This window comes from Macaca nemestrina, chromosome 18 (genome assembly GCF_043159975.1).
Source record: "Macaca nemestrina isolate mMacNem1 chromosome 18, mMacNem.hap1, whole genome shotgun sequence".
Lineage (NCBI taxonomy): Eukaryota > Metazoa > Chordata > Mammalia > Primates > Cercopithecidae > Macaca > Macaca nemestrina.
In genome coordinates, this window is record NC_092142.1 from 8,525,917 (window position 1) to 8,544,303 (window position 18,387).

The following is an 18,387-nucleotide window of genomic DNA, read 5'->3' on the forward strand; positions in this document are numbered from 1 at the left end:
ATGGTTGCCAATCGTTTATGTTCGTGAACGGCTAAATATGACTGGTGACTCTGACAGTTACAATTTGTCAGCAGCTGCTTCCAGTGTCTTTACTTCATTTTAAGTCTTGCACGTTTCATTATGAATGGCGGGCTAAACATATCTATAACTTTGATAACTCAATTCACTTTGTTAGTAATGGCTTCCCAAGCAGTTATAACATAACAATAACCATGCTAGGGATAAATGTTTCATAAAGAATCCATTATTATTTATTTATCATTTATAACATGTGTTCCAAAAGCATTACAGAATATTTATTAAACATTTATAGATAATTTTATGCTACTACTAGCATGTGATATAAATACATTATTAATTCTGTTGAATTGTTGATGGATTGAGCTCAGAATAAAGCGGTGCCAACTGGCGTTCTTGCCAATAAAGTAGGGGAAAAAAAGAAAGAAGTCTACTGCATCTGAAACTTTCAGAGACCTGCAGAAGGTTTTTTGTTGGTTTGTTTGTTTGAGACAGAGCCTCACTCTGTCGCCCAGGCTGGAGTGCAGTGGCATAATCTCAGCTCACTGTAACCTCCACCTCCCGGGTTCAAGCAATTCTCCTGCCTCAGCCTGCCAACCAGCTGGGATTACAGGAATGTGCCACCATGCCTGGCTAATTTTTTGTATTTTTGGTAGAGATAGGGTTGCACAAAATGTTGGCCGAGCTGGTCTTGAACTCCTGACCTCAAGTGATCAGCCCGCCTTGGTCTCCCAAAGTGTTGGGATTTCAGGCATGAGCCACTGCGCCCGGGCCCCTCAGAAGGTTGATTTGTGAATAGTGGCTGTGAGTTTCAGGAATCACTCAGCCATCCAGAACAAACACACATTAATGAGGAGTGGATTCAAGACATCTCTGTTGTTGAGGTGGCTACTTCTTAGGGGGTGCTGCTTTGAAAAGGGAGCCCATCAGCTCAAATTCACATTAGGTGTCCTGGCAGTTCAGGGAACCAATTTCCTCAAAGCAGGATTTAAGTTTCAGGACTGTTCTTCCTCTGCATTTGTGTGTGTGTGTGTGTGTGTGTGTGTGTTTGTTTGTTTGTTTGTTTGTTTTGAGACAGAGTGTTGCTCTGTTGCCCAGGCTGGAGTGCAGTGGCTTGACCTCGGCTCACTGCAACCTCTGCATCCCGGGTTCAAGCGATTCTCCTGGCTCAGCCTCCCGAGTAGCTGGGATTACAGGCTCACACCACTAGGTCCGGCTAATTTTTGCATTTTTAGTACAGACGGTGTTTCACCATGTTGGCCAGGCTGGTCTCATACTCCTGACCTCAAGTGATTCACCTGCCTCAGCCCCACGAAATGCTGGGATTACGGGCATGAGCAACCGTGTCTGGCCTGCATTTATTTTCTTTTACCTCGATTGCACTTTTGCACCAATTTCTGGAGACCCCACCCTGTTTTCTTTATGAAGCATGGGCTGTTTGAAATGCTAAAGTCAAAGCTAGTCTCCTTACCCATGAACAGGCATTTCCCTGAAATGAGGATGCTTTGTCAAATGGATCCTGCATTTCCGCTGCCCCTTATTGGATTGGAGGACCCTTGCCTGCATTCAGCACTGTATATACTGGAAATAAACTGTTATTCATTGTTTTTGATGCCTTTTTATAGGCTATTGTGTTGAGAGGTTCTTTTTTTTTTTTTTTTTCCACCTTTTTTCTTGCAACTCTGTCTTTGTAACTATGGAGATTTGCATCTATAAAAATGGGAAGAGGAGACTTGGTAAGGTTTCCAAAGTCTTAGGTCAGCATAAGGCAACCATGTTTATAACAAAAATAAATCAACACAGAGTAAAGAAGTACCTTGCTTTACTAACAGAATGTATAATGACTCAAGCTTTGCCCTATAACCTGTGAGTGAGCTGGCTAGGCTTGTTCTGTGGGTTTGTTCTGGTTACTTTCTGACACTGGCTAATATTGACACCAACTAGACAATTTTGAAAAATAAAAATCTGTATGACTAGCAAAGGTTTACAGGGACAAACATGTTTTGATAATGTTCACAGCCAAATAGTTGGCCATGATCAGATGCACACCAGATGGAAATCCTACTATTTGTGCATGAGATTATTTTATCACTTTAAAAACTTTAAATACTATGGATAAAAGAGTAATATAAATGCATTTTTTTCAGAGCAGTGTATGAAGATTAAGTCAAATTTAGAAGAAGTTTTAGTCTAAGAATTCAAAAAAGGTAGCATTTTCTAGGTGTAACATTCTGAAACCATCCAACTGCCTTCCATTTCATACGTATTCGTTGGATTGTACATCGTATATAATTGGCAGGCCAAAGTCAAGATTGACCTGGCAATGTGGATCACTGATGCAAATTGCAAGAGTATGGAGAGTTATCAATCCCTCTTCTGGGTTTATCAATACCTCTCAAAGGAAATGAAATCACTACCTCATAAAAATATCTGCACTCCTATGTTTATTTAGAATAACCAAGATACGAAAACAACAAAAGTGACCATTGATAGGTAAATGAATTTAAAAACTGTGATACAGACACGCAATGAAATATTATTCAGCTTTAGAAAAGGATGTCCTCTGTGATCACAGCACTTTTTGGGGGGCCAAGGCAGGATTGCTTGAGCCCAGGAGTTCAAGACCAAGCCTGGGCGACACAGTGAGAACCTGTCTCTAAAAAAAAAAGAAAAAGAAAAAGAAAAAAAAGAAAAAGAATATCCTGCCATTTGCCATACTATGGATGAATCTGGTGACCATTAAGATAAGTTAAATAATCCAGACACAGAAAGTAAAATACTGCATGATCTCACTTATGTGTGGAATCTAAACAAAAAAAAAAAGTCAGATATACAGAGGATTAAACAGTGATTATCAGGGATGGGGGAAAGGTGACATAAAGAAATGAGGAAATACACGACAAAGAATTCAAAGTAACAGATAAGTAGGATGAAGAAGTCCAAAGATGTTATGTACGACATAAGCACTGTACTTAATAATACTGTATTGTACTTGGGATTTTTGTGATAAGAATAGATTTTAGGTGCTCTTGCCACATTAAAAAAAAATGGGTAACTATGTGAGATGATGGATACATTCATTTGCTTTACTACTGTAAACACTTCACTCTCTACGTGCATATCAAAGCACGTTGTACACCTTAAATATATACAATAAAATTTAAAAAAATAAAAAAAGAATGTGGAGAGTTGATTAGATGGTATTTAGTTTCACCAGTACTTTGTGAATACCTGTGATGTCCTAGATGAAAATACGAAGACCAATAAGACAGTCCCCTTTCCCCCAAGGAACTGCTATCTAACAGATTTGCTTAGTCTCAGATACGTTATGGTAGATTCTGGGAACTCACACCGAAGATTTCAAACTCGAACAGCAATGTTACGTGCAGGGAAGCCCAGACTAAGAAGAGAAATTTGTCACTAAGCAGCCATCATTGATCTCTTCAAAGCTAATCCTTGTATTATTGTTCCTCTCCTGGTTTAGTGATTTGTTTGTGTGTATTGCTTATATGGCATTTTATTTGAGGGCCTTGGTCATAGATCCTCAAATTAATTAAGATTTGGTCCAAGAACCGCTTAATTGCTTGTACTTAGAATGTGGGGATTCAGGGGAGAGATGGAAATGACAAGGCAAGTCATGCATAATGCATCCTCCACACCCCTTGCTGAGTGACCATTACACTGATGGCTGCTATTTAGGGTTTCTTTTCTTTTCTTTCTTTTTTTCTTTCTTTTTTTTTTTTTTAAATCAGTGCATGGTGCCAAGAACCTGGCATTTTCAAATACTCATTAGTGCTATTCTCTGGGGGCTTAAGATAGCAGTTATTAAAGAATGAAGTCTCAAGAGACAGAATGATACCACAGTGGCTAACAATGACAGAAGTTCAGGTGTATCAACCCTCGTCACTTGCGGAGGCATCGCATGGCTAAATTAGCTTTCAAAGTCTTAAACCGAACATGTGAGGCCCACAAATGTCATGTGGTATATTCTCCGGCGGTTAAATTTAGGTTTTCCCTGGCTCCCGCTGCCAATTTGAAAGAAAGGAAAATGTCAGCGGGCATGGAGTTGAAGTTGAGGTAAGAGACTGCCAGTGTGGAACCCACTGACGTTGACATTAAACTGCCTCTGGAAATCCGAGCTGGGGAGCGGCATCTGCTGCCCCCAAACTCTGCCGGATCGCTCGTTAGGTCCTTGGTTTGCTCCCATGCAGCGGCAATTTGCTCCAGTTGACTTGCCTGGCCAGGGGGTTCTAGCCACACTGTTGCCTTCATGATAATTGAATGTATTTAGATGCAGCCGACAATCTGCTGGGCTGGCATTAGAAAGAGCAAGATAAGAAAGAAATGCTATTTCTCCGGCCAAGGGCGCCAACCGCACAGACAAAATGTGCATAGTGATTCTATGGCCTGAGGATATTGCACGGGAAAACCTTGGCTTGAGGGGATTGAGAGAAGCTTACCTTCCAACCCTCAGCACCTTGTGAAACCATCTCTAGTAGCGAAATTGACTTCAAGTTGAGATCTGAATATAAGTGATTGGGGCCAGGTGGGTGTAATCCCAGCACTTTGGGAGGGTGAGGCGGGCGGATCATTTGAGGTCAGGAGTTCGAGACCAGCCTGACCAACATGATGAAACCCTGTCTCTCCTAAAAATACAAAAAAAAAAAAAAAAAAAAAAAAATTAGTGGAGCGTGATAGCACATGCCTGTAGTCCCAGCTACTAAGGAGGCTGAGGCAAGAGAATCACTTGAACCGGGGAAGCAGAGGTTACAGTAAGCCAAGACCGGACCACTGCACTCCAGCCTGGGCAACAGAGTGAGACTTGGTCTCAAAAAAGAAAAAAAAAAAAAGAAATAAATAAAAATAAGAAAAATAATGTAAGAGATTGGTGGAAAAGAATCTCTTCTCTCCTGTATCCAGAAGTTGGGGGTCTTGACTACATACCCTGCATAAAAAGATGCTATGTGATACTCTTAGATCAATTATGATTGTGCTTGGCTGCATTTAACAGAAAAACTGAAAGGATGAGGGCTTAGGGAGAGCTTTGTTCCACCCTCACATTAAAAATGAAGTTTAGAGGCTAGGCGTGGTGACTCACGCCTGTAATCCCAGCACTTCGGGAGGCTGAGGCGGGCAGATCATGAGGTCAGGAGATTGAGACCATCGTGGCTAATACGGTGAAACCCCGTCTCTACTAAAAATCCAAAAAAAAAAAATTAGCCGGGCGTGGTGGCAGGCACCTGTAGTTCCAGCTACTCAGGAGGCTGAGGTAGGAGAATGGCGTGAACCCGGAGGTGGAGATTGCAGTGAGCCAAGATCGTGCCACTGGACTCGAGCCTGCATGACAAAGCGAGACTCCATCTCTAAATAAATAAATAAATAAATAAATAAATAAATAAATAAATAAAGTTCAGAGACAGGCAGCTTGGGGCTGACAGAGTGGCTTAGGAACTCAGGCATTCATCCTCAGGGTCACTTCATGGTCCAAGACGGCTGCTGGAACTGCAGTCATCATGGCCCCATCCCAGGCAGCAGGAAGTAGGAAGAGCGTAAAGGATCCACTTCCCAGCCAAGTGAGCTTCTTCTAAATTTTGTCATAAATCCCGTACATTTTCATGTATATATAATTGAAGAGAACGGAGATGCATAGCCACTCCTTCTCACTAGGAAGGTTGCAGTGTTGTAGTAACTGTAGTAATGTAGTATTGTAGCAATGTGGTGGTGTAGTAATGTGGTATTGTAGTAATGTAGTATTGTACCTGAGCACTTTGCCACACCAAATAAAATGAGAGCGTTTTTTTGCTAAGTAACAAGGGAAGAATAGATGTTAGGTAGGCAATAGCAGTCTCTGCAATTGCCATAAACCTAACACCTGTTATCTAGAATCTAGAGAACCAATCTTCAAATTGCTTTCTTTTTTTTTCTTTTTTTTTCTTTTTTTTTTTCTTTTTTTAGACAGAGTTTCACTCTGTCGCCCAGGCTGGAGTGCAGGAGCGTGAGCTCAGCTCACTGCAACCTCCACCTTCCAGGTTCAAGTGATTCTCATGCCTCAGCCTCCCCAGTAGCTGGGATTACAGGCACGGGCCACCACGCCTAGGCAATTTTGTTATTTTTAGTAGAGATGGGGTTTTGCCATGTTGGCCAGGCTGGTCTTGAACTCTTGGCCTCAAGTGATCCACCCGCCTCAGTCTCCCAAAGTGCTGGGATTACAGGTGTGAGCCACCGCATCCGGCCCAAATTACTTTTTAACAGACCTTGTGGTATAGATGGAAGTGCTTGGATTAGGAGTGAGACCATCTCTGATGCTTACTAACTGGGTGACCTTAGGAGATATATTTACCTTCTCTATATCTCTATTTCCTCCTCTGCAAAATGATTATCTCAGCCTATTCAGTACACAGGTTAAGTATCTGCTCAGATAAGAAACGTGGAAGCAGTGTGCCAAACAATAAAGTATCAAATAGATGCTGGAGATTAATTAACATTATTATGACTGATCCAGGTACCGTATTCTTTAAGAAAACGGATTCAAAAATGCTTCATTATTCATACAACTCTAATTTATATTATTTGTTATACTGATAGCACCTTTCGGGTATACCACACTTTACAACCCATAAACCACTTTTATACACGGATCTCACTTCGCCCCATGATTCTCCCTGAGAGCAGGATGGGGGAGGAATCGTCATTTACCCACATTTACTGGCGGTAAAACTGAAGTTCTGAGAACTGAGTGTCTTGTACAAGCTCATACAAAGTTGTCTGTGAGTGATAATGGCTTAAGTATTAGAACTCATGAGACTCTGGCTTTTTAAACAAAATGAATGCCTGAATTTAGAGATGGGGCGATTGACCGTGGCTTTGCAGACTTGGCCCCAGCACCTGGAAGCCCACGGACACCTGATTCTCATTCTACCCAAGTTGGAAACCATTTTCTTTCCTCCTCCTTGCAGGTTTCTCTTCTTAGATCTTCATCTCAGAGGCGGCACCACCACCCGCTCTCAGCCAAGCCAGGGATCCAGAAGCCCTTCCAGGTCAGCCCAATGCCTCACTTCCCACCCACTTCCCCTGTTGTTGGCTTCTTTTTACTTGCTGGTTCTATATCTTCTCAGCCTGCAAAAGCAGGTCAGCCTCTCAAGTGATCTTTCTACATCTTTCCTTTTTTGTTTTTCCATATCCCTAAAATATTTACCACCCCATGGGCACAGGGAGCTTCATAAATTAGTGCAAGTCTAATTCTATCATTTCTATTTAAAATTCCTGAGTGGCTCCCTGTGGTTCCCAAGATAAAATTTCCAAGATAAAACAAAATTGTATAATGCTTTTGTGGTCTGACCCCTGCCTGATGCCCCAGCCCCCAAATCTCACTTCTTTCCCATCTCCCGCTCAGGGAAGGCACCATGCGCTTCTCTCAAATCAGAGTGTTTGAATGTGCTGCTTCTTTTATCTGAATTACTTGTATCTTCTTTGCCAGCTTGGTTCCTTCTTGTCCTTAAGCCCATCCAAGATATCACCTCCTTCAGGAAGGTTCCTCTGCTGCCCCAGGCTGGATCAAACAGCCAACTGTTCCAAAAATACTTGGTGTGTCTCCCCATCACAGCACTTGATATGCTGAATTGTCATTTTCTGTTTGCGTGTCAACACTTTCTCTAGACTATAACTCTTACAGGCCAGGAACAGCAATGTTTTGAGCTCTAATGCATATCAGGGACTGTTCTAGGCTCTTCATATGCAGAAACTCATACAGTCCTTCCAGGAATCTGACAACATGTTGTTTTGTTATCTCTTACAGAGATTAAGGCACTGATGCATTTAAAAGTTGGGTATAGAACCAGGCATCATGGCACATGCCTGTAATCTCAGCACTTTGGGAGGCCGAGGCAGGTAGATCACAAGGTCAAGAGATCGAGACCATCCTGGCCAACATGGTGAAACCTGGTTTCTATTAAAAATAAAAAAATAGTTGGGCATGCTGGCAGGCACCTGTAGTCCTAGCTATTCAGGAGGCTGAGGCAGGAGAATCACTTGAACCTGGGAGGTGGTGGTTGCAGTGAACCAAGATTGTGCCACTGCACTCCAGCCTGGTGACAGAGGGAGACTCTGTCCCCCCACCGCCCCCAAAAAACAGATATGGGGCACAAGATCTCATGGCCAATGTCAGAGCTGAGATTACAGAAGCATGGTCGGAAGCAGCGGCTCATGCCTGTAATCCCAGCATTTTGGGAGACCAAGGTTAGAGGATTGCTTGAGTTCAACAGGAGTTCAAGATCAGCCTTGGCAACATGGTGAGACCCACCTCCCAGGTGTCTACAAAAAAAAAAAAATTTTTAAGCCACGCACGAGGGCATGCACCTGAGTTCCCAGCTACTCAAGAGGCTGAGGTGGAAGGATCACTTGAGCCCAGGATTTCGAGGTTGCAGTGAACCGTGATGGTGCTACTGCACTCCAACCTGGGCAACAGAGCAAGACCCTATCTTAAGTAAACAAACAACAAACACAGAGTCAATCTGCTTTAGAAATTTGGGGTCATGACTAGCTATATAGTTTTTTAATTCACATATAATCCACATACTACAGAATTCAGTGGGTTTTTTTTTTAACCATAGTCAAAAAGTTATAAACAACCATCACCACTATATAATGCCAGAATAGTTTCAGTACCCCCAAAAGAAACCCCCCATTTCTCACTGCTCACAGTGTCTAGCAGCCACTTATCTACTTATTTCCTCTATGAATTCGTCTGTTTCACACATTTCATATAAGTGGAATCACACGACCTGTATACCTTTGTATCTAGCTTCTTTTACCTAGCACATTGCCTTTTTTTTCATTCATTCATTCAACAAATATTTATTGAATGCCTAATATATGTTAAACATAGTTTTTTTTGGTTTTTTTCCAACTTTTGTTTTAAGTTCAGGGGTACATGTGCAGGATGTGCAGGTTTGTTGCAGAAGTCAATGTGTGCCATGGTGGTTTACTGCAGAGATCATGCCGTCACCCAAGTATTAAGCCCAGCATCCATTAGCTATTCTTCCTGATGCTCTCCCTCCTCCCACCCCCTACCATCCAACAGGCCCCAGGATGTGTTGTCCTCCTCCATAAGGTCATGAGTTCTCATTATTGAGCTCCCACTTACAAGTGAGAATATGCAATATTTGGTCTTCTGTTCTTGTGTTAGTTTGCTGAGGATAATGGCTTCCAGCTCTATCCATGTCCTTGCAAGGACATGAACTCACTCCTTTTGATGGCTGCATAGTATTCCATGGTATACCACATTTCTTTACCCAGTCTATCATTGATGGGCACTTAGGTTGATTACATGTCTTTGCCATTGTGAAGAGTACCTATATGTTTTCAAGGGTCATCTCTGTTGCAGCAAGTATCAGTGCTCCATTCCTTTTGGTGGCTAAATAATATTCCATCTCATGTATATGCTCCCATTGCTTTATTCACTGATCAGTTGATAAATATTCAGGCAGCTTCCATTTTGAAGCTACCTTGAGTATGCTTTTACAAACACTCTTACATAAGTTTTTGTGTGGACCTGGGTTGTCAGTTCTGTTGAGTATAAATCCCTAAAATTGAAATTGCTGGGACATATGATAATTCCATGTCTAACATTTTGAGAAACTGCCACACTGCTTTCCAAAGCAACCGCACTATTTTACTATTCCCATGAGGCGAGCAGTATACAAGGGTCCTAATCTCCCCACATCTCTGTCAAAACTTATTATCATTATAAATACATTATTTATATATTGTATATTTTATATATTAGTTACATATAAATTATATATTATATATTTTATGTTATTTATATATAAATTATATATTATATATTTTATATGTTATTTACATATAAATTATATATTATATAATAGCTGTCCTTCTGAGTGTGAAATAATAGCTCATTGTGGTTTTGAATTGCATTTCACTAATATTGGATATTTTTTTCATGTCCTTATTGACTGTGCATTTTCTTTAAAAAAAGTCTATTAAAAATTTCCCCACAAATTAAAATTAAAAATACACAATTTTTGATGGTGTATTTGTTTTTTTATTGTTGCATTATAAGAATCATTTATATATTCTGGGTACTAGAATCTTATCAGATACATGCTTTGCAAACATTTTCTTCCATTCTGTGGGTCATTTTTTTCATTTTCTTGTGTCCTTTGAGAAGGACAAGTTTTAGTTTTGATTTTTATTTATCTGTATTTTTCTTTTGTAGCTTGTGATTTAAGTGTCTTATCTCAGAAACCACTGCCTAATTCAAGGCCACAAATATTTATACCAATGTTTCTTCTAAGAGTTTATAGTTTTAACTCTCAATTTTGGTCTTTGACCAATTTTGAGTTAATTTTTATATATCATGTGAAGTAAGGGTTTGACTTCATTCTTTTGCATATGGATATTCAGTTGTTGAAAGTACTATTTTTCCCCATTAAATGATTTTGTCAGCCAGGTGCAGTGGCTCACACTTGTAATCTCAGCACTTTGGGAGGCCGAGATCAGTGGATTGTGTGAGCTTGGGAGTTTGAGACCAGCCTGGGCAACATGGTGAAATCCTGTCTCTACTAAAAATGCGAAAGTTAGCATGGTGGCATGTGTCTATAATTCCAGCTACTCGGGAAGCTGAGGCAGGAGGATCACTTGAACCTAGGAGGTGGAAGTTGCAGTGAGCCAAGATAGCAGCTCCACTGCACTCCAGCCTGGGCAACAAAACAAGACTCTGTTTCAGGAAAAAAAGGTTTTGTCATTGTTGTTGAAAATCAACTGACCATATATGTAAGAGTTTATTTCTAGGTGCTCTGTTATATTCCATTGATCTGTATGTCTGTTCTTATGCTAGTACCACCCAATCTTGATTTGGTAATCAAGATTGCATTGTAGTAAGTTTTGAAATGGGAAATGTGAGTCCACCAGCTTTGTTTTTTTTCAAGATAGATTTTGCTGGTGTGGTCCCGAAGGTCTGGTCATCTGGCACACAGACATGCACACAAGGAAGGTTCAGTTCTTTTGGTGCTGGAGCTCCTCAGTTTTAACCAACAGCCCTCTCAGAACTGCCTCTCCTCGGGGACATCTCTGCATCCTCAGTAGTCATTGACACAGGGAGATTTTAACTCCCCTCTCTCGGAGCTGCTGTCAGGCATACTCTGAATGCCCAGGGGCACAGGATTTCTCATTATTGTTGTTTTTCCTCTTTTCATAAGGACTTGAGTTTTACCTAAAACCCAAGGGCTCCCTCCAAGCTCCAAGCTACCTCCCTTAATTCTATCAGAACATAGGGTAACCCTTAGTACCTCACCGGTAGGTATTAGAGGCTCTGTGCAAGTATTCTTGCTCTCTTCTCACTTTGCACACATGCTAGGCTTGTACTTCGTGCATTTGAAATTGTGAATGATTATGTGAGTCCATTTGGCTAATGACATGGGTCCCTTCTGGACAGAAGCTTTAAAGGCAAATGTGTGGCTTGTGGTGTGCCCCTTCCTCCCGCCTCTGACAGTGAGGAGCAGAGAGACGCAGTCTTCTTCAGCTAAGCCTGTGCTCCTCATTGACCACAATGAGTCGAGCCCTCCTCACACCCATCTCCATCAAATGTGAACATTTAATGTGACTGAGAAATAACTCACTTTGTTGTTTCAGCCTACTAAGATTTTTGGGCTTGTTTGTTACTGCGGCATCATTTAGACTCTCCTGACTGACACATCTAGGACTTTCATAGCTAGAGAGAAGTCAGTGTCTGGCTTCAAGCTTCAAAAAAGAGGCTGACTCTCTTGTTAGGGACTAATGCAGCTGATGACTTTAGGTTAAAGTAAATGTTTATCTACCATTCTGAAAATCCTAGGGCTCTTAAGAAATAAGCTGAATCTACTCTGCCTGTGCTCGATAAATGAAACAAGAAAGCCTGGATGACAGCACATCTGTTTATAGCATGGTCTGCTGAATTTTTAAAGCCCACTGTTGAGATCTACTGCTCAGAAAAAGATTCGTTTCAAAATATTACTGCTCATTAAAAATGCACCCGATCACCCAAGAGCTCTGGTGGATAGGTACAAGGCAATTAACACTGTTTTCTTGCCTGCTAATGCAATATTCATTCTCCAGCCCATGGCTCAAGGAGTAATTTTGACTTCCAAATCTTATTATTTAAGAAATACATTTTGTAAGGCCATAGTTGCCATAGATATTGTCCTCTGATGGATCTGAGCAAAGTAAAATTGAAAACCTTCTGGAAAAAATTTACCATTCTAGATGCCATTAAGAATATTTATGATTCATGGGATGTCAAGATTTCAACATTTAGCAGGAGTTTAGAAGAAGTTGAGGCCAACTGTCAGGGATAACTTTGAGGCACCAAGAGTTCACTGGAGGATGTAACTGCAGATGTGGTGGAAACAGCAGGAGAACTGGAATTAGAAGTGGAGCCTGAAGATGTGACTGAGATGCTGCAATCTCATGACCAAACTTTAATAAATGAGGACTTATTTTTTATGGGTGAGCAAGTAAAGTGGTTTCTTAAGCTAGAATCTACTCCTGGGAAAGATGCTGTGAACTTTGTTGAAATGACAACAAAGGATTTAGAATATTACATAACTTAATTGATAAAGTGGTGGTAGGATTTGAGAGGACTGACAAATTTTGAAAGGAGGTCTACTGGCTGGGCACGGTGGCTCATGCCTGTAACCCCAGCACTTTGAGGCCTAGGTTGGTGGATCGCTTGAGGCCAGGAGTTTGAGAACAGCCTGGCCAACCTGAAACCCTGTCTCTACTAAAAATACAAAAATTATCCAGCCATGATGATGCATACCTGTAATCCCAGCTATTCGGAGGCTGAGGCACGAGAATCACTTGAACCAAGGAAGGAGAGGTTGCAGTGAGCCAAGGTCACGCTACTGCTCTCCAGCCTGGGCGACCAAGAGAGACTGTGTTTCAAGAACAAAGAACCCACCAACCAAACAAACAACAAAAAAGGAAGAAGTTCTACCTTCGGTGAAATGCTATCAAACATCATTGCATGCTACAGAGAAATCTCTAATGAAAGGAAGAGTCAATTGATGTGGCAAACTTCATTGCTGTCTTATTATAAGAAATTATCATAGCCACCCCACTGTTTAGCCCAGTGTTACCCTGATCAGTCAACACCCCTTGCCATCCCCATCAAGGCAAGACCCTCCACCAGCAAAAAGATGACAATTTGCTGAAGGCTCAGATGATCATTAGCATTTTTAGCAACAGTATTTTAAATTAAGGTAGGTGCATTTTTTCAGACATAATGCTATTGCATACTTCATAGTCCACAGAATAGTGTCGCTGTAACTTTTATATGCACTGGGAAACCAAAAAAATCTGTGTGACTCACTTTATTATGATATTTTATTTATTGCAGTGGTCTGAAATTGAACCTGTAATATCTTCAAGGTGTGTCTGTATGTGTATGTGTGTGTGTGTGTGTGTGCGTGTGTGTGTGTGTCCTAGAATATTCTCTGATGCATAGTAGGTACACATCATACAGTAGATGCCTTCTTTTCTTTTCTTTTCTCTCTTTTTTCTTTTTTTTTTTTGAGACGGAGTCTCGCTCTGTTGCCCGGACTGGAGTACAGTGGTGTGATATCGGCTCACGGCAACCTCCGCCTCCCAGGTTCAAGTGATTCTCCTGCCTCAGCCTCCTGAGTAGCTGGGATTACAGGTGCCCACCACCCCGTCCAGCTAATGTTTTTGTATTTTTAGTAGAAACAGGGTTTCACCATGTTGGCCAGGCTGATCTCAAACTCCTGACCTCAGGTGATCCACATGCCTTGACTTCCCAAAGTGCTGCGATTACAGGCGTGAGCCACTGCACCTGGCCTGATGCCTTCTTTTCTTATATGCTGCTGCCTCACTGAACTCTTCTCATATAAAGGATATCTTCCAAGAAAGCTCGTCTATCTCCGTATCCATGTGGTTTCCCAGTTACTTCTTCCTCTTTCCAGTTGTGAATCATGGCATGTTTCCAGGCATGCTTTATCTCCTATTTCCTACATAAATAATCATCCTAGATCCAAGGGGCAATGTATATGCAATGGTCCCAGGGCTGGCACAGCACTTAGCTCAGCTTTTAATATGCAGTGTGGTGAAAAGGGGTGTCAGGTTGGGAGAGAAACCTCATCTAACATAGTTCAGGCCACTTACATTCATCTGAAGAGAGAGAAGGGATGCATTTGGACTGCAATTCCGCACCTTATAAATAGACATATATAGCTCTGCATACATTATTAATATGGGCTTTATTGCTAGCTTTATTGAATCCACGATGGGGCTTCTCTCGGGAAGCCACAGAACATAGGAAGATTGCACAGACGCCAGCATTAACCAGGACCACGACAGACCAAGCAAATAAGGCTGTGCAAACAGCAGTATTCATGGGAGCTGCATCCTACAATTCAAATAACATAATAACAAATAATGTGCTCAAGCAAGCCCCACAGCTCCTATTTAAAGTATTTTATGCATTTCTTATCCATGTTGCTCATGCTAGCACGAAAGTAGGCAGGGAAAATGTATTTTAAAGAAGTATTTTAGTACGGCCTACTGAGCCCTACCTAAAGGGCCCTGCCTTCCTCGGCAACCTCACCTTGCACCCGGCCTCTCCCTTTGCTCACTCTGCATGAGACAAACTGCACATCCTTTGAACAGTCAAAATTATTTCCTGTCTCCAGTCCTTTACCCTGGCAGTTTTCTCTGCCCAGAGTGAGCGTTCTCTCTCACACACATGCACACGCACACACGCACACACAGATGTTCACACACCTTCCTATGTCACTGGATGTCTCATACCCTTCTGGTCTCAGGTCAAGTCCGATCTCTTCTGAGAGCCTTTCTTTCATCACCCAGTCAAAAGCGGAAACTCCTGTTCATTTCCATCATTTACCCTGTTTACTAGAAGCATTTATTTTTGGATGTCATTTTTTTATCTATCTTTTCATATCTTTATTAACCTCTAGAACAGGTGTCTCCCTCTAGAACAGGTGTCCCTAACCCCCGGGCTGCAAACCAGTACTGGTCCGTGACCTGTTAGGAACCCACTGCACAGCGGGAAGCCAGTGAGCGTTACCACCTGAGCTCCACCTCCTGTCAGATCAGCAGTGGCATTAGATTCTCATAGGAGCACAAATCCTATTGTGAACTGTGCACGAGAGGGATCTAGGTTGCGTGCTCCTTACAAGAATCTTTTATTATTAATATTATTATTATTATTATTATTGTTATGGAGTTTTGCTCTTGTTGCCCAGGCTGGAGTTCAATGGTGTGGTCTCGGCTGATTGCAACCTCTGCCTCCCAGTTTCAAGGGATTCCCCTGTCTCAGCCTCCCAAATAGCTGGGATTAAAGGCACCTGGCTATTTTTTTTATTTTTGTATTTTTAGTAGAGATGGGGTTTCACCATGTTGGCCAGGCTGACCTAGAACTCCTGACCTCAAGTGATCCACCCACCTCGGCCTCTCAAAGTGCTGGCATTACAGGCATTAGCCACTGCACCTGGCCTCCTTATGAGAATCTAATAGTCAATGTAACAGGCTTGAATTATCCTGAAACCAACCCTCTATCCCCTGTTCATGGAAAAATTGTCTTCCACGAAACCAGTCCCTGGCGCCAAAAAGGTTGGGGCCACTGCTCTAGACCATAAACTTCATCGGAGCAAAAATCCTATCTGATTTGTTCATCACTGGATCTCCAATACATAGACAACAGTGGTAGGCATGCAGTAGGTTTGCAATAAATACTTGTTAAATGAATAGATGAATGAATCAGAATAAATCCCACAGCACAACGATCAATGACCAACAGGCTCCTTCATCTTCTTTGTCCACTGTGAATCTCTCCTTGATGTAAACTTCATGAAGGGCAGGGCTCTGCCTGTTTATGGCTGAAACTGGGAATGGAACTTAGTAGGTCCTCAACAAGCATGATTAAACTGAAGAGAACTAAAATCTGTTCCAGAAGTTTCAGGGGGGGTCTGTGTGGTCCGTGGGGGCTCTAGCCGTGTTTTTCCCCATTGTATTTCTTCCATATTCCATCTGGGAGAGAATGGAGTTTTGAAGAGTGAGGCTTTTCCCCTGCTTCCTCTGAGTAGAAAGTTACCCCTCTGTAATACTGGGCCGGGGAAGCACCCGTCCTTTATTGATAACAATGACTCTTGGAACACAAGTTGCCCCCTGCATACAGAATTTAGGGAGTGAATAAATAGTTGGGGTTAAAGTTGTTATTATTTGAAAATGTCCAATAAGAGCATCCATTCCCCTTGCCTCCCCTAATAGACATTTATAAACTGTTATAAACCCATCACCATTGAGAGGCTCCCCTTAGCCAGATCCTGGTTTAACAGAGAGCATGTACCCAACTGTGGTCAGTAAGACATGCAGACGGCCGGGCCCGGTGGCTCATGCCTGAAACCTCAGCACTTTGGGAGTCCAAGGCAGGTGGATCACTTAAGGTCAGGAGTTCGAGACCAGCCTGGCCAAGATGGTGAAAGTCCATCTCCACTAAAAATACAAAAAAAATTAGTCCGGCGTGGTGGCAGGCACCTGTAATCCCAGATGCTTGGGAGGCTGAGACAGGAGAATCACTCAAACCTGGGAGGTGGAGGTTGCAGTGAGCCAAGTTCGCACCATTGCACTCCAGCCTGGGCAACAAGAGCAAAACTTCATCTCAAAAACAAGATAATAATAAAACAAAACAAAACAAAACAAACAAAAAAAACATGCAGAAAAATCAGCTTAAGGGAGTGGTGGCGTCCAGTAAGTACCTCCCAGAAAAAAAATAAGAAAAACTACACATGTGAAAAATATTCTGCAGCACACACTGGGGCCTGTTGGAGGTTGGGAGGGGGAGGAGGGAGAGCATCAGGGAGAATAGCTAATGGATGCTGGGCTTCATACCCGGGTGATGAGATGACCTGTGCGGCAAACCACCGTCACACACGTTTAGCTATGTAACAAACTGCACATCCTGCACAGGTGCCTTTGAAGTTAAAAAAAAAAAAAATCAGAAGTTCTGTGGCACCCCTGAAGCCCCCCTTGCTACCTCTTTGGAAGGCTGTCATGGGAGGATATGATGCCTAGACTGAGACATCCACCTTGTGACTGTGAAGGGAAATCTCTCCATTACAGAAGGTGCAGTACAGAAAAAGTGGAGAAGTCTGCATCTGAAATGACATTTCGGAGAGTCCAACCCAACCCTGGGACCACCTACGTCTGCACTTCCCTTTAGATACACGTGGAATGTTCTTTTGTTCTAAGCCACTGTTAGTTACGAAGTCTGTTATTTGTAGCCTAGTGTATTCTCAGTGTTATGCACGCTCTGTGCCAGAGGTTGTGCTAATTTGGGAGAGTGGGAGATGAATAAAACAGAATATTCTCCGTCAAACATTTCCCGGGCTAATGGGAGTATCAAGAAGTAAATTCGCAGCTGCAAAAAGGTGCAGGTCAGGGCCAGAACTGGAGCAGGCACAGGAAGGTTTTGGAACCTGGGGGAGAAACATACAAATTTTACTGGGGCGTTCTAGAAGACAGAACCCCCAAAGAAACACAAATCTGGCATTGAGTGTCTTTTGTTGTTGTTGTTACTTTTTTGAGACGGAGTCCTGCTGTGTCACCCAGGCTGGAGTGCAGTGGCACAATATTGGCTCATTGCAACCTCCACTTCCCGAGTTCAAGTGATTCTCCTGCCTCAGCCTCCTGAGTAGCTGGGATTACAGGCGCCCGCCACCACACCCAGCTAATTTTTGTATTTTTAGCGTAGATGGGGTTTCATCATATTGGCCAGGCTGGTCTCAAACTCCTGACCTCAAATGATCCACCCTCCTCGACCTCCCAATGTGCTGGGATTACAGATGTGGGCTACTGCACCTGGCCTTGGCATTGAGTTTTTAAGATGACTAGGAGTTAACAATTAGAAGAAAGAGGAGGGTGGATTTCATTAAAAAGGGGAGCAGTGAGAAAGGTGAGAGTCATGAAGTCTTACGGAATGGAATGAGCCTCTACGATTCTGGCGTGAAGATGAAAACTGTTGGACTTCCAAGTGAGTGTGAGGGCCATTGTGGTGCTTTTTATCCAGGGACAGAGTAACGGTCAAATCCTGCCACCCATCCTTCTCATGTCTTCATTTCCCAACAGCAATCTTTACATTACACACAGCAGCCGTATTCCTTTTCCCACGGCTTAGCCGGCGTGCCAAATTCGACCCTTGCATAGATAGCTCCAGTGAGAGCTGAGTTGACGGGACAACGAAACTTCATTCTCCTTTGAATCTATGGAATGTGGAAGTACAGAAGAGAACCTGCCCTAACTTAACCTACCAGTGAAGAGCAGGAGAAAGGGGGCAGA

The 18,387-nt window shown here is 42.4% G+C and overlaps 1 long non-coding RNA gene across 11 annotated transcripts in view; it reads left to right on the forward strand.

Moving 5' to 3' along the window:
• Positions 1-18,387, forward strand: part of LOC139359820 (uncharacterized) — a 148,790-nt gene that overhangs the window by 44,479 nt on the left and 85,924 nt on the right. For 5 of the 11 annotated variants that reach the window (XR_011616285.1, XR_011616286.1, XR_011616287.1 and 2 more), the window contains exon 8: positions 6,975-7,055. The exons of 2 other annotated variants lie outside the window; for them this stretch is intronic. This is a non-coding gene — a long non-coding RNA (uncharacterized lncRNA). Of the gene's footprint in view, positions 1-6,974; positions 7,309-18,387 lie in introns of those variants that run through there. 4 more of the 11 variants (XR_011616292.1, XR_011616294.1, XR_011616283.1 and 1 more) reach the window with 1 other exon arrangement.